Below are 17,579 nucleotides of genomic sequence, written 5' to 3' on the forward strand. Positions count from 1 at the left end.
TCTCCAAGGCACAGACTCAGAAAAGAACAAGTCTGAGCTGGTGTCAGTTCCTAAAAAGAAGTGTTGTTTTTCTTCTGGCTAGCCGTTACCTGGCTGAGCTTATTCCAGCATACTTGGGATGGGAGTGGGTGGGAAGAATTGGAAAAAGTTGCTTGCAAGTCAGAAGTAAAGTATTTACTCACCTGAGTGGGACTGCTCACAACTGGTAAGCAAACACTTGATGAAATAACTTGCCAATTTGAGGATTTTAATCTCTACTTTCAACTTTCCATCTGTAAAACTGGGAATGTCATACTTATTTAGCTCACAGGGATATATGACATTTCCTTCATTAATATCCATAACGTCACATGGGGTTCTTGCACAAAAGCCTTCTAGAATCCAACAATTCTTTTTGAGAAAGAGATTGGGTGTCCCTATTGTAATTTGTATCCATCTAGAGTTTATTTTTGCCTGCATAAGTGATACCCAAAGTAGATGTGCCCTTAAAATGAAAGAAAACAATGTATCAGTAAATCTAGTTTGCTGAACTTATAATGCTCACGGGTTATGTGTCTACAAAAAAAGAAAAAAAAAATCCAAGATGTGAATTTAATTTTATTGAAGACATGCTTTGAATGCTACACCTTCTCTCTAATTATGGCATATAATTCTAGATATTCTGTTAGCTGAATAGTAGATCCTGTAACTGGGTATGAGAATGGTAAATGTTACCATATTGTTTTATTAGCCGCGCTTTCAGGGAATGTCATGATGATGATTGGCAATTGGTAGTGATATTGTTGAACTATTGTTGAAAATAATAAAGTGATTTTCAGTTGGTAGTGGCATTCTTAAATGAGTGTGAGTCATAAAAACTAATTCACACTGAACCTTTTTCAGATTAAGGTGGGTCTGAAAGACATGGAGTAGTATTATGGTATTCTTTTAACACCTCAGTAGCATTTGCAAAATGCAGGGGTTTTTTTTAACTTCAGGATTGTGTCCCAAAATATTGGTTTATGGAATTAAAGCTTTCAACTGACTTCTGAAATGAATTGGAAACAATTGGAAACACTGGAGATAAACAAATAGGTGTAATGGAAAGTGGAGTTCTCATACAGTAACGCCTCGTATCAGCCTCTTGCAATTTCAATCATAGAATCATAGATTTCGATAAACAAAACTAATCCCAAACTAATCACGATCTGAACTTTCTGGTTTGAGTTCTACGTCTTTCCCTCTGCCTTGACGTGTTCCTAATGGAGCATGTCTGTCTTTTGCTACCTGTTGCCTCTGTCCTTCACCATTTCATCACCTGTTCTTACCACCAGTGGGGTCTCTTTTGGGGTGAATTAGGGGAAGAGAGAAAAAGTTTGAAAAAAACCTCAACTGTGTAGTCCCCTTAGCTCTTTTTACTTTAATTTCTGCTGGCCAAACTTGACTTGATTCCAGTGTGTGCCTACAACTGGAGCTCCAGTCACCATGTGTTTGTGGAGGGCTTTGGTCCTGCAGTGTGCCTTTGTCCAAGAGTCACTTGGACAATTCTACAGTAAAGTTTGAATAGCAAATGAAGCAGACTGAGTTCATGGCCAGTGAACACAAAGAAAATTTGCCCACCTTGTTCCATCTCTCCAGCCAAAGCAAAGAAGTTGATCCTTTAGTACTGGAGTCAACTTTTTCCAGTTTGATTGCTGCAGATATGCCAAATACTTATTCTTTGTCCTTGCTGCAGCTGGATATTTAGTTGTCAGTGGGAGCCAAAGGTGCACTGGCGGTTACCCAAGTGAAAGCTCTACCCTGCATGTGTATTTTAGACGAGTTCCATCAAAAGTTTGCTCTTACTTTGACTTTGAACTTAGATCAGGAAGGAAGTGACAGGACTTTCTGTGAAAGGCTGATCAAGAGGTTGGGCATAACTGTACAGCTGCAATACACCAGTACCCTGCATACATTTTCATTACCGTAATCTGTAGCAGCAGCCTTTAAGATAGTGCATTTTTCTGTTTGAAAGCTAACATCAAAAAATCAGTTTCTTGGTCACCAGAACAGAACAAAGCAGACTTTCCAAAATCCAGAATATAATGAAGTTATTGAAAATTAATTGTCACATAATTATGTGCAGGGTACTTTCACAGTACAGACAACTCTGAAAAGCGGAGCACTTCTACAGGTGAAGAAGAGCAGTCACACTAGTGCTATCAAGCGTCTCAGCTGTGTATGGCTGTAGGGCAAGTTTCAAAAGCGCAGGTGTCACTCAGGTGCCAAGGTCCTTTCGCAGGCTGGCAGTAATGACCAGCTGGCCTAACTGCTTACTGGCCATTAAAATCTATGTCTTTGTTTTGAATTCTGAATAGGGTCAAGAAGTTGTTTTGGTCTGTCAGATGAGGTTCTGCTCCTGGCAGTAACATTAATGAACTGCAACTTCGTAAATGCCATGGGAGAGCGCTGCTGTCCAGACTCCTGCCCCTCTGCTAAATCACCAGTCGGTCCTAGGGAACAACCTACTGTTAGTTTTCCAAAGGGACTGATTCCTTGTCTACAGTTCTGTGGTTGCAAAAGAAACTTGTATTTGTACTAGTCTAATGGATTTGTTAAATTGTCTCAATTTCATGGATTTGTAATAGTAAATGTGCTCTAATACATTTTTAATTAGTTGATGAAAATTAAATTATTAATTTGAGATCATTTTTTGTGAAGCAGATGAAATTAGGATAGGAATAATCAAACATTAATTATTGAAGAAGACTTTACTGATAAGCTGTCTGCTGAACATATTATACTGCAGATGTGTGATAGGGAAAATAAAACTTCCCTTTCTATAACTTCAAAACAGGTAAGCTGTGCCTAAATCACTTGCCATATAGTCCTTAAGTGCAAGCTGCAGGTGAGCTTTCCAAAGTAAATGCTGTGTTTTTCCTGTGAACTGTGTTTTTTAGGATTGGAGGAAGCCTCTTTATTGATATTGAATTAACACGTAGGTGCAAAATGCTTGTTCTATATATTTTTTTCCGTGGTACTGCTTTAAAGAGTAGATAGCTTTTAATTGCCTCACTTGTGCACAGAAACACAGTAGTTCAAGATTTATTTAATACACATCTGACATTATGGCACTATAAAAATGAGTAGTTTATAGCAAGTGCTAGTCTCTTTTATGGTACAAGATTGGTGGTAAACGCCCTTTGCTATTGTCAGTAAAAATACTGACAATAGATGTTAGGTTTGGGGTTACCACCTTGTTGATTCCCTTTGCTTGCACCTTGACTTTCCTGCTATTGGTAGTTGGCTGTCAGTTGTTGGTTTTCAAAAATCATCTGTGGAAAGACAGTGTGTTTTGCTTGATTTGTACATGAGGAATCACAGTACACATACATTGGCAAGGGATTCAAGAAATTAGTGTGTAAATGTCAAATACAAAGATTTTCTCTTGAGCAAAAAATCACCTGCTGTCCAGTAGGACAGCCACATAAAAAGCATTCCAGTATGATCATTCTGGCTAAACCATTGATAGAGCTGAAAGTGTTTTCTGAGCTGAAAACTGTTCTACTGGATAACCTGAGAGCTGAGCTATCCCCAGGTGGACTTGGAAGCATCCAACCCAAATATGAAAAGGAGAGTTAGCTTCCAAAATAAATTATTAGGAGTAGACATTTGTAGTAGACAAAGCCAAATATGTTTTCCCTCTTCTGCTTTTATATCAACAGATGATGGAAGTTACTTAGTTTATACTGAAAATGTTGGAATGTCATAGTCGAGCAAAGTTGTCACACCTGTGTTATGCTTTCCTGGTCGTCTAGACATTCCAGCCTCCGTTCATTCCTGCAGATCTGAATCCATCACCTGTGCTTAATACTTATGTCTGTTGAAAAAAGTAAATACTCTTCCAAATGGTGTGTCATGTACATGCTCTTCTAACTTCAAACAGGCCTTTAATTCTCTTGGGTTATGTGAAGTATATTGGTGTCAAGATAGAAAGATTACTTTCAGGGAACCAGGTGTTCATTCTGTGATTTATTTATTTTTTTTTATAGACCCACCCCTACATCTCCCGCCGTTTTCAGCTACATCAGAGTGAGGAAGTGTTTATTTGTGACTCTGATACCACAAGCTTTTCAAACATATCTGTGAAGGATGCAATCCAATTTGTTGTAATGATTGTCCGTTTATATGTCTGTCTTTGTTGCGAACAGCTAACTCAATTTCCTTCTCTTGAAAATCAATCTTATTCCATCTTTGAAAAGATAAATTTATTCTGTGTACTCAAGACACTGGTACCACAGTTCACTCCTCTTTGCTATACCTCAGTAATCTGTCATCTTTCCAAAGCTTCAAAACTCTCAAGAGAGTACAATGCATATTAGATACGAGAAGAGTGCAGTCTCAGTAAGATTGACCTGATCGGGAAAATTCCCTTCTTTTTTCCTTCTCCTCCCCTTTCACCCGAAATGACTCCTTCAGGAAACATCCAATCCTTCTGTAGCTCAGTGGATCAAAGTGCTGTATTGTTGGATCTTAATCACATATGAATGGCTCCAGAAGGGATCAGAGCTCTCTTTGTTCATTAGAGGCTTCTAGGCCAAAACCGGTGCCAGCAGCCATAAAGGAAATATGTAAACCTCTATTTGGTCATTCAGTGAACCATGTCACTCTAGGCTTGACCTCCACTTCTTTGCACAAACTTCCTTCTGCAGGAAGGTGGCCTAGATCAAGATCCTAAAATATATTAATACTAGCAATTGTATGGGAAGGAATTTTTTTTTCTTCTGTTTGATGTCTCTACTAATTTTTCTCCTTGCAGTTTCCTGCTTCTGAATGTCCTCATCATTAAGTACAAACCAGGATTCAAAGTGTTCCAGATGTGTCTGTATCAGATAGAGGCATGGTCTGTATCACTGTAGTATCAGTGTGACTTGCAGTCTGTAGTGGTTTTGTACAAAAATAATAAATAAATAAGAAGTCCCGCAAACCGCTCTTATCTGGGAGAGGTGTTGTTGCCCTCTGCTCTCCCCTCTGATTTGGAAGGGTGCCTGTTGTGAGGTTAGCAGCATGCAGCCAAGCCCAGTGCACTGTGGAGAGGTCTGAACAGTAGCTGTTTCTACCAGTATAAAGAAATAGCTTTGAAATATGTTTGGATGGGCAATGAGTAATTAAATTAAATAGTACTATTCCCTCATGAAGAATATGTATAAAAAAGAATCTAAAAGCTCTTTGATTTGTGCCTCTTGTGTTGTTATTTCCAACAGACAATTCCTGTTTTACTCTCTCTCCCTTCTCCCTTTCCCATGCAGTCAATCACTCACTTGTGTATGTTGTTGTATTTGCACAGGTGTGTGATTACAAATGAACGTGAGTTTAGCTTGCAGTGGTAAAAATGTACTATGCACAAGTATGTGCCGATATTGAAGGATAAGACCATAGATGTTTTTTTCTTCCTGCAAAACGGGTTTCTGTTGCACTGGACGTGTACGTGTCTCCACAGATTGGGTCTGGTAATACGTAGATGAACTGTTCATGAAAAAGAATTACTTGACCAAGTGTTTTTTCTTCTTTATAGCCCATCAAGATACTGGGAGTGCTTAATGAGCCGAAACAGTATTGGATATGACATTAGCAAGATATTGTATTTCCCCTCTTGCTTCAGTTGGGTATTTTTGTGCAGCCTTTTTAATGATAATGTTAATTTACTTTTTTATATGATACAAATTATGATGTCCTTCTTGCATATAGCCTAATGTGTAGTTGATAACTAAAGTGCAATCTTGGATCTTTCTTATACTGTTGTATCAAGCGTGAGTAAATTACGTAACTGATAATAAATCTACTGTCATCTCTGAATGTTAGTAGTGAAAGGAAGATAGAGAGTGAGAAGTTGTGTGTTATGCAGGGTATTTCTGCACCAGACCATGTATCAGACCACCAGCCAGTGCATTTTTTATAGGATCCAGTTGTGCTTGTTTGTACTGCATTTGTCTTTAATCTAAATCCAGTCGATTGCATTCATACCTTATTTTTACTGATACATCCTGTTAAAACATTTTAACTCATATCAAGGGAAGAAATTAAGTGGGTTTTGTTACCTGTGCCAAATGTCAGTGTTTCACCTTGATTTTTCTAATTATTTTCCACTTTCCAGGGTGCTTCAAGCATCCTCAAATCCGTTTGCAGATTTGTGCTTTCCAGTTGGCAAACATCAAACTGATATACCAGCTGGGCTGAAGTCTTCTTTTAATATAATGTTATTTCTGCTGTGGTGGATTAGGCATCTTTAAAAGCAGGATGTTTTATTGCTTGTAAGTCATCTAAAGCCATTTTATGTGGTTGATCCCTTCACACCTCTCCCTGCTTCCCCTCTCCGATTCCTGCTGCTGTGCCTGTGGTCTGACTGACATGATGATGACAACACTGTCCTTTCTATTAATCTGTCTACAACTGGGCTTATAAAACAGCATGGCTGGTGGCACTCTTCACTGGATGTTGAGTAAACTGCTGTACAATGTGCAAATACTTCTTTATTCAAAGCCTGAGAATTTGATTCTTCTCCAAAACAGTTTTGCAGTAGGCAGTGTAGTATCTTTTACAGCTTTTCTGGAGCAATGTATAAAACACTTTATTTGTTGTATTGATTTCTAAAAAAACTATGGTTAGTGCTTCATCTTGTAATGATGTCATTTCTTTTTTGAGAGGACAATTGGAAATGTTCCATTAGTAGGATTTCAAATTTTAGCTGTTACCAAGTAGACTTTTTCTTGTTTAAATTAGTAAAGCATCTGTGAATTATCAATGTACCGTTAGTACACTGATTCATTATAAACTAATAGAACCATTTTCCAGTCATGGAAGCAAACATAAAACATTACTTTGCAAATTCTAGTCTGTTCAGTAACGCTAGCATGGTCTATCTCTGTGTATTTATAGCACCATGCTAAACATTAAAATCTAAAATATTATCGAAGAACTTATTTTTAGCTCTGTTTGTGTTGGGTTTTTTTATATCTATATTCAACTCCATGACCTCCTTGCAATGATTTCTTCATTTTCTTTGAAACCTGGACCACTCTACAGTTGAAAACTGAGGAGTCCCTGAGTGGGAGGTTGAGAAACGTTCAGTAGCCTGTTGCTGGTTTTCCCCTTCTCATACCACCTGCTGCCTAAAAGGCATAACAAAATAACAATACTAAATCTAACTGAAAGCGTCAGGTGTAAAACCACAATATAGTGCTACTTTCAGACTATAGCAAAACAGCAATTCAGATTTATTTTTGGTGCGTATGGCTGAAAGGTATTCTATTTGTTGTTTTATTGTCTTTGTACAACTTTGACGCTGTGGTGGAATAACATTAGATCCTGTACCATACATCTTGGCATAGAAATGCCAGAATAGTTTAATCGTATGAAAACTTTCAATTACTGCCCTACAAATGACTACTTGTTCTTGATGAGTTTCTCATTCAAGTAACCCTTGACCTCATAAAATACTAAACTCATACTGAAACCCAGGCTTTATAATGACAGGGGTTTTTCCTATTTTCAGTTTATGCAGTTAACTTGTATCAAGTTTAAAAATGCTTTAAAAGAATCAATTTCATGGTGAACGCATCTAGTCAAACAAGTCATTTAAACAACATCTTACTCGTGTGTAGCAGACCATTTTACAAGTAACTGAGAGTTTTACAAGCCTGTGTTTCAGACGGGATAATTGGTTGTTTCTTATATGTGAGTTTGGGACTTAAACTCATTAACTTCAATGTACAGAACCTTTCCTGGCCTGGTATGCAGTACTTAGTTAAGGTCTTTTTAGTTGTGGTCATATTTAATAGTTCAGTCATATTTAATAGTTCATTATAAAGAAGTGGTAAAGGGGTGCAAATTTCGTGTATGTTCTCAAAAAGCTAGTCATACCTTTTAGCATCACTACTGATGTAGTCATACCTATAACCTTTTAGCTTGTCACTAGTGGTCTTATCATATAGTGATTTCTAATGTAAAAAAAACCTCAATTAGTAATTGGAAATGTGCAGAATTAAGACTTATCTTGAGCACCAGAACGCCAAAATTTAAAGAGGTGATTATACCTTTATTAGACCACAATTTTGAATACATAGGTTAATCTGTAAAGTGAGTAGAGAGTGCATAGAAAAATCTGTAGCATTAAGATATTCTAGTTAAATGACATTAATCGTCTCATCTTCTTAAAAAAAATTGTCAGCTGTATATTTGCTACATACAATTTCTGTTCCAGTGAGAAGCGTACCCCAGGTGTAACTCCAGGACCTGTTGGTAAAACTATGAGTCATATTAAGAGGCAGAGGGAAGGAGCTGCCTGACAGCTTACAGAAGCCAGTTTCCCTTTCTGCTGCAATCAAGTGTTTTTTAATGATACAATCATGAGAATTTGGGCTTCACCAGGACATAATCTTCCTGCCTTCAGGTGCTTTTTTTCAGAAAGAATCTGGCTTTTCAGTGATACTGTAAAGGCACTCCACAGTTGTGGGTGTACAAAGGCAAGCCTTAATTTACTTAATCAAAGTAACAATAGCTTTATTACAAATCCTGTTTTAAGCATCTTCCATATTATTATCAGTAGCCCTCCTTCAAGGAGGCCATAAATTTCACAGATGCTGTCTGTCTGCCCTAGAATTCGGGCATTCTTTGGAGAGGAGTGTGGTTGCTTTGGGTATGCTTTTTTTTTTAATGTAAAGGTTGATATCCTGACTGAGATATCAGTGGATCTTTCTTCTTTTATGTATATGCAACTCTTGATCTACTTCCTATTATTTCATCTCTTTCCTTGAAGTGTGGGGCAGGATAATGTAAGGCAAGTGGTATCTTGATGCAGTAAGTGAAGAATATTCATTACTCTTTTGCTTGTCCCTTCCCATGGGACCTTTTTACTAAAAGACTTCTCAGACAGGTAGAACTCCTTGCTGCAACCTACGGTAATGTAAGGAGTAACACTGGAGCTTGGAAAAAGAGAGATTCTAGCCTATTACTTTTAAGTTCAAGAGTCAAAAGAACCGTATAGCTCTTCAGCAGCTCATTGTGTTACTCATCTTCTCAAGAGCCTTCTGGTCATCCCTGGCTTTTCCAGCACGATTGCTGCAGACTTCTGAATTAGTTCAGTAATATTGCTTCCCAATGCTGGAAATAGTGCAGTTACCTGGCTTAAAACATCTTCTGTCAGTGTGCTCCCTTTTTTCCATATCTATGATTGTTCATGCATTTGCTATCATTTTAGAGGTAGTGGCAAATCAGTTTTGCACATGGGTATTCTCTATACTCCTGTGTACAGGACTGTGTCTGATTTGAGCTGTGTAGTTTTCTTGGTACCTTGTGCTTTATGAAGGAGTCTGTAAACGGTGGGGCGCCTTACTCAAGCAAGGTCCAAGTCACAGAGCATGAAGGGGTTCTGCCATATTTCTAGGTGGAGAGTTACTAAATATCAAGAATGGAGATAAGTGTGGAGCTGCCTGGAATACTAGTCTAAAGAGGTGGCTTGCTGTGAGTTTGGAAGCATTTGCACTTCCAGAGGCCTGGACCTAGAAAATCCAATGCACGGATTTGCCTCCTCTAACCATAGGGCAAGGAGAAAATCCTCCGAAACAGCTCCCACAGAAGTCCCTGGCACTCGAGGAACTGGATGGTGACAGAGCTCACAGTGGCAGGCTCTCTGGAAGCACTTTTTGCTTCAGAAATATTGTATGTTAACTTTTTCCAAAACGGATTTATTTCGCAGCTTCTGCTTCCAAACCAGAAATGGTGACTTGCAGTTAGTTCTGGGCTTCTGTTGCCTCTGTGTGGACTTCAGATAACTAACAATACACCCACCAGCAAAGGACCTGAAGGGAGGTTGAGGCCATCCTACATTTATACACTCTGCTGTGTAGCTGGTATGGAACAAGTGGAATAGGTGTGACTGCTGTCTGATCCTCTGTGCATGACAGCACACATCTCGTAGAACCGCAGCTACTGCTGAATAAATGGCTTTTCTTTTGTGTTCCTGCTGGCTGTTGGCTTGGAACGGTTTCAGCACTGTAAATGGGGTTGGTGAGGAACCAACCACAAAGCCCTTAGAAATCCTGTTCTTTGCTGTTGGTATGAGAATACATGTCCATACAGTGTTTTGGTGCTTTGCAAACATGGGCATGGTATACAGATGTTATTTTTTCAAGTGCTAGATTTATATACATGTTCAGGCAAATGCAGATGAATCATCACATATGCACCTCTCCTGAAAATACTGTTTAACTGTTATCTGAACAGAAAACATGCCATTTGCAGAAGGGATGTCATAATAAGGATTGATCTTTGGACTGCTCATTATTCTAAACTTTATTTTGTCATTCAGCATCACAGGTAAACTTGGTTTTGGGGGTGGGCAAAAACTCAGCACATTTGTACCTGTGTCTCAGGTTTTGTACTAGTTGAAACCCCAATCTGTAGTTAAAGATACCATATTTTGCTGCTGAAATCAGCATATTCTGTTGTTGGTATTATATTCTGAAGTAAACCATGAATATCTTCAGTCTATTTAAAAAAAAAAAAACTATGAAAATTCTGCAAGGCTCTGAATGATGTCTGCTTAAAGGTCTTGACTGTTGAGTTTCTACTAGTGATTCATATTCCTTAAGTTATTTAACTGAAGATGTAACAAAAAACCAAAGAGAGAGGGAGAAAGATGTGTGGTGTTATAGTAAAATAATAGGTTTCTTGTAAAATTATCTTTGGATATGATCCATTTTATTTTTTTTAACACATTAGGGCAATGATATTAATTTAAAGAAATTATCCTAAGTTTAAATTGATCTTAAATTCAATCAGTTATTTTTGGTACAGCTTAAAATATATTTGGATATACCAGGAATACCAGGACCAGAAAATTTTCCTTATATGCAGTAAATAGGCATTTTTGTGTCTATGTAGTATGTGGGGTAAGAAAATATGATTTTTAGATGTCCTCCAAATAGCTGACTTCAACCAGGGCTAATTTCCAGCATTACTCTTTAGGATTTTATATCCTAACACTTTAACTGTAATTATGTAGCTGTCAGACAGTATCTGTTGCAACCCAAAGTACTTCAGAAAACACAGCAGGTAAGAGAGGAAGCAAGAGGAGCAGAAATTTAAAGGATTAGTTGTAGTCTTGTATTAAATCTGATGTCTGGTTTCCATTTATGATTGATTCTTTGGAATAAGTTATAGAATTAAAGCTGTAGATATTAAAGGAAAATATTTTACTGTGCTTTCATCGCATGCATTTCTGTACAGTGTCTCCTTCTCTGTTCTCATTGTTTCACTTGTCACTCAAGAAGGGATGCTGTTTGTTCACTCTGGGGTTGGATATCATGAGCTTTTGTCTTGTTTGCCAGCCCAGCACTGGTTGTATGAATCCTCATCTGGAAGTCTGGTTTTCTGTATAGACATGCTGCTGCTGTTCTCATGTTATCTCTGTGTCTTCCAATTTTAGGAAAAGCACATGCTTGTATAAACAGAATATGCTGGGTGAATGAAACATGGAAGGCAAAGAATAGGGGTATGTTTTTGGCAGCTACCTGATTCTGACTATTTCTTTTTTACAAATGAACAGAATGTAACCCAAGAAACCTAATACGCCATAGTACGTGGCTGTGTGGTAAAGACTTGCATGAGAGATGCTCCTCAAAGCCTGTCTTCCATCCAGATATATGCAAATCTCAGTAGTACCTTTGCACCCACACCAGTTTTCTGTCCTCACTCTCATCATCTTTTTTGTCCCAGACCGAGGTAACATACGTTACAGTATGTATCTGTATAAAAAAAATACTTATCCATTTTAAAAACCTTCTGCTCTCTCTATCCTGATAGATGATGCAAATATTTTTTATTTTTCAGTAAACGCCCTTCTGTATTCATCTTCCAGCTCTCCAGCTCACTCCCCTTTTCTTGTCTCACACTTGCATTTGCCAATACTGCGTGCTCTCTGTTTGGAACAGCGTGTGTGTGCTGATCTGCCAGGCATCCTATTTCTTCATTCAGAACCGTTAGGTATCTTCTTTGAAATACATTTCTTTCAGCAGTCACTTGCAATCTGAAGAGTGTAGTGTCTTGTGGCCAGTGGAGGCAAGAAGAATGGAAAAGTGCATCCGTTTCACAAAGCACTGTGTAAATGATTTTGTGGAATATGTGAATAAGTCACTGTATTCCTTTTTGTAAAGACTTATATGCCAAAACTACTGGCCAGGTCTATTACAAAGGTAAGTACAAAGCGCAGCTGGAAGTGTTTCAGGTAATCTTTTGTGAAAAGCAAAATTTAAGAAAATAACAATAATTAAAAAAAAAAAAACAGATCAGAAAGCTGTACAAACTAGAAATACTAATTTGTAAAGCATTCACCACTACCTGCGAGGAGTTGTGCTAAAAGGCTTCTGATGGTTTTGCTTGCCTAGAGAAATTGATTATGCTTCCATCACACAGAAATGCTGAAGAAAACAGTCTTGGGTTTTCTTTTGGTTTTACTTCAGCAGGTCATATTTTAAAAAACAAAAAAAAAGCAGCTTAGTTACATAATTCTGTTTATCATAATATATACTTACTTGATCCATTGCAGATTTTTAACATTGTACATACAGACTTTGAATTCAGTGGCACATAAAAATCAACTGGCAGTGAAATAGTTAGCCTCAAAGAACTAGAATTTCTGAGCATTTCTATGGCTGATAGTGTTGTTTAACCTCAGGTGGCATTCCTGGGAGCAGGCCTGTGCATAGGTTGCTCCAGACCACAGCTCACCGTCCCTTCCCATCAGCTGAGGCCCTTTCATTCCCTTCCCTGTTGCCGAAGAGGTATTCCATATGGACTCAATAAATATGAGGTATAGGTGTTTTAGGAGGAGTGCTTATGAGACATAGGTGCATTACACGGATCCCTCTAGACATGGATGAGATCACTGTTATGAAGAATCATACAAGCAGGCTCACGGATGTGTGTGTAGGATATGAAGTGTCTCTGTAGGAAGAATAAACATTATGAAACTTCTGCTGACAGTTTTGCACGTTAGAGCAGCTGTTCTGGTCAGAGAAGAGGTCCTTTTTAGCCAAGTGAGGTGTCAGGTACAGAGTTTTCTAGCAGATTTTTAGGTAAAAGCATGAAAGTGTTAACTCCTGTACAACAGTGGATTGAGCTAGTTGATTTAAGATGAAGTGGCTACCGAACTGCTCCACCCACTCTTATAAATCAGTATATTCAGAACAGGACCAGCAGAAAAGCACCGGTAGCAGCTCAAGAGGCTGTGCAATTTGCAGTCCAGCACACTAACATAAACTAGAGTGGATTTCAATTTACTTTTTAGCATCAGTGGTGATTTAAGCAATGGGTTCCACTCTATGGTTAGTAGGTCAACATTGGTGGTTTCTCTTTAATTTGCCAGAATTTCCTTTCTTTTGTTTTCTGTTTTCCTTTTTTAGACATGACTTCTTTTACCTCTAATGCCATCCTTTTCCTTATTGCAACTGTTGAAAGCTTTTTTTGTTTCTTTTAAGGTCTTATGTAGCAGTTTAAGTATATGCTGAGCCTCTAATTACGGTATTTTTTTCTATGCCACCTGCAAGCATTTTACCTTTTTAGCTGCACGGTTAACTTTCTTTAAGTTACTCATTTCGTGCAGTTTCCCTTTTTAAAACTTAATGCTATGTGATGGACTTTTGGCTTTTTCTCTTCTTTAAAGATGCTGAATTTGTGCATGCTTTGGTCACTGTTACAGGCAGCTCAGCTGTTGTTCATGGACTCGGCAATCAAAATTGCCTCTCTCTCCTGCATCTTCTAAACAGTTGCTCCAAAAGGCAGGTTTTTATGTTGTCTGAAGAGGTAATCTCAGCATCACAGCTCAACAAAACTTTCTCAATATGAATACGGGGAACCCCAGTCCCCCAGTATTATTTGTATTTTTTCTCCGTGCAGATTTGGGATAGATGGATAGATGAACGAACCATTTCTTGCCATTAATATGCAGATTCAGGAAAATTAGGCAATTTTAGCTTAATTCATACCTCCACCAGTCACCTTCTTGCAGTAGTACTTCAATCTTGTAAAAGTCTTTGAACAATTTAGACTAGTGGGGACACTGACATGACCGTGCAGCCTTTCATTAGATATAATATACATGTGATATGTTGTTACAAATTTCTTTTCCCCAATACAGTTGTTCAGTAAAACAGCAATGGAGAAAAAAAAATTTTACAGCCTGGTAATGTCAGTAACTACCCAAATTTTGTATTTGTGTACAGCCAATTAATGAGAGTGGGTTGGAAGCCTTTTTGTGTTGGGGAAATTTGGTATAAAAGTTTTGAATTTGAAAGAAAAATAATACTTTTAAACAGCTTTTTTTTTTCACGTTGACTAATAGATAGAAATGACTCTGTGTTCCTGTATTACAGTATCTTCAGTTTTCCTATACATCTTATGTTCATGTGTGTTGAGAACTGGCTAGATGAGATTCAGTAATAGAACATACAAAAGCTTTCAGCAGGGCCTGGTTACTCAGCTTACGTATATCAATTTAGTAACATCATTTCCAAACTGCTATGCTAATTTACACCAGCTGAGGTTCTGGGCACCAATCCTTTTATTGTGTCTTGACTTTTCTAGCACGTAGGTTAAGCAACATTTGATAACCATATGCTTAGTGTATTGTGCCAGTAGAATAGGACTTAGAAGGTGGAGTGTGGGAAGAGTGGGAATAATTGCAAATGTGTATTGTTAGATTTTATTGACTTCAGAATGTGGCATAAATACAATGTCAGCTTCTCTATAAAACAAGGCCCCCATGTGGAGTCAAGACATACAGTGAGATCCTGTAAAATAGTACTAAAGAAGTCTTAAAATTATGTGGATTTAATTGATTGTATTTTCTTCAAAGTTTATATCCTAAAAATTTAGCAATCCCAAAGTAAACACTTAAAAATGCAAAGTCAGTATGTAAATTCTTGTCTAATGTGTCAGACATCTGAAGCATATTTGAGTCTTCATATTTTGCTTTGGCATCCATGAACAGGCAGAAAGCTTTTCACCTTTTATGCAAGAGGGGAAGACAAAAGAGCTTCTCTTAGGAACGCACCCCTTTTGTGCTAGCATGATTGAAGGGAGATGTAAAATACTTACTGCTGATTACCTGATTATGCAAGAACTACCTAGGTGAGTGAGTATTCAGAGAATTTCATCTTTCTTTGGATATCTTTGGTGATTAGTGTGCATCCTCATAGGAAATCTGGTAGGCAATGAGTGCGAATAATGGTCATCGGGGCAGAAAGCAACTAGGGAAACAAAAGCGGATGGAGAGCCAAGAGCATTCCAGTGGAAAACTCAACTGTATAAACAGTGTTGGGCATCTGATTGTTAAAGGGGGGAGAAGTTCTAGTAAATCGGAAAATATTTATGTCTGCAAAGTTCTTTCTGGAAGTTTCAAAGTCATAGAGCCGGCTTGCAAGGCTTAGGCTTTAGCAAACTCCACTGTGGTGTGAAGTTTAAAGGAGGAAATATAATAGCATACCACAGAGGGTCCCTTGGGTTGTGGAAAATCACTTCTGTGCTACTTCTGGTTTAGTTACTTATTATTTGTAAATCAATTAGTGTTATTTTACTACATTTGGATTAGAGACAAGTCATCTAACCAATCTTTTTTCTCTGTAGGTATGAATGAAATAGCTGTTACTCATGTGAATATAGGCAGTTGTACTTTCATGCCATTATCAAAACTTACCATTTCAAAAGCCACTGCTTAATAGTCACTTTAATTTCTGCATTCATGTAGGGCCTATTAATGCAGATACTCTGAACTGTTCCTTGGGCATGACAAATGATGACAGTACATTGCTAATTTTCTCACATTTTTATTACACACCTAGAAATGGGAAAAAATAAATTTTAAACAACATTGGGCATCCAAATAAATAATTTATCTGCAAAATTTGTTTCACTAAATCAATTGATGCTGGTTTACTGCTGAAACAGAAGTTGTCTTGGCTTCAGCCATCATTGAAATATAGCGTAAAGTCATTGTGTTTTTCTTGGCTAGAGGCTACCTTGGTAAGCAATATTGTATTTGCCCACAAATCCAGAAGACTCAGTGATAGTCTGCTTACTGCCATCATTTGCTTATGTATCATATTGCTAGATATTTAATGCTTTTAAACCCAAGTACTGTTCTTACAATGTAATGACCTTTTCTTAATCATGTCTTCACATGGTATAGCCTTAATTCGAGAAGGTATGTAAATAAGAGCATGGACAGTCTTCAGTGAGTTCAAGGGACTGTTGCCAGTAGTCTTCCAGTAGAGGGGGTGTGGTGGACATCCTCTGGGTTGTGGGTCTGAAACATCTCAAATTACTCAGCCATATTTGTCAGCTTAACACCAGCAGGCCACTCTATCAGCTAGCTGCACTGACACCTTGCTTAGTTATGCTTCTGTGCGGCTTTTACTTCCTCCCCTTATTTAGCAGTCAAGGAGGCTGTTGCTGAAACAGCCAAGAGAGCTTTCTTACTCTATTTTTCCAGTACTATGATCGGTGCCATTAATTCAATACATCAATTTGGTGTCACTCTACTGGAGACATTGCAATATATCCCTTACAGAGATCAGTATTTTGGTTCTGATCACATATAAACATGCTAACATATCAGATTGTGATATGGCACTGAGATAGCAATGCTAAAAAGTAGGTGTGCTGATATTAAAATACCGGTTGTTGAACCCGTTTATTTGAACTTTTATGTTTTCTGAAATTTGTTTGAGGGGAAGGGAATGTCAAGTACCATGCTTCATTTTCAAATGTTTGTAGGTTGTTACTGATACAGTTTTGCTTTTTTGGAAGTAGATTTTAAAAGGTTTCACCTTTATCTTAGCTGGGGAAGTAGAAGTTCCCATCTCAAAACCAACATTTTTTTTTCTGATATTTGTTACTAAACACTCTGGTTAAAATTCCTTTCTGAAAAATAAGAAGCCCTTCCTGCTGCATTGTAACGGTTGAATTCTGGTTTATGTAACTTGATACAACTACAGTAGGTTTCTTCTATTGTCATACATTACCAGATAAACAAAACTGTTGTATAGACAGTATAAGAGTTGCATAGAGGTGTTGCAGCTTGTTTGGGCTTTGGAAGCCTTTTTTTTTTTTTCCTTTCTTTCTTTTTTTATTCGCCCTGCACGTGGAGCCTTACACAGTGTGGCTCCAGTTGCCTCTCTAGGGCCTCTACTGTGAAGGCTTATAATCACCTTAAAACTTGCAATTTCATGTTACATCATATTCTTACACGTCCTTGCTGCATGGTTGCTGCAGAAGTAAAAATGGAATTAGTTTAATTAAAAGGTTTCCTCCTTTATAGGCATTATTAGGTATTAGTAAGCTAGTGAAGTCTGCTGGAACATGATGGGTTTTGAACTAAGATGATTGTAGAAAACCATAACGTCTCAGGTATAATACTTATTACTCTCCTAATCACATTAGTATGCTAGTCCTTCTGTGTTTAATTTTAGAAAAACTAACTGATTTTGGAATGATTTTTATTCTGTCAGTGTTTTCAAGGTCATTAAGAAACCCTCTGCTATAGCTCATCTTTGACTGGAATGTTT

The 17,579-nt window shown here is 37.8% G+C and overlaps 1 protein-coding gene across 4 annotated transcripts in view; it reads left to right on the forward strand.

Moving 5' to 3' along the window:
- Positions 1–17,579, forward strand: part of ARL15 (ADP ribosylation factor like GTPase 15) — a 230,504-nt gene that overhangs the window by 204,779 nt on the left and 8,146 nt on the right. The gene's annotated exons all lie outside the window — the stretch shown is intronic.

This window comes from Rissa tridactyla, chromosome Z (assembly GCF_028500815.1).
Source record: "Rissa tridactyla isolate bRisTri1 chromosome Z, bRisTri1.patW.cur.20221130, whole genome shotgun sequence".
Lineage (NCBI taxonomy): Eukaryota > Metazoa > Chordata > Aves > Charadriiformes > Laridae > Rissa > Rissa tridactyla.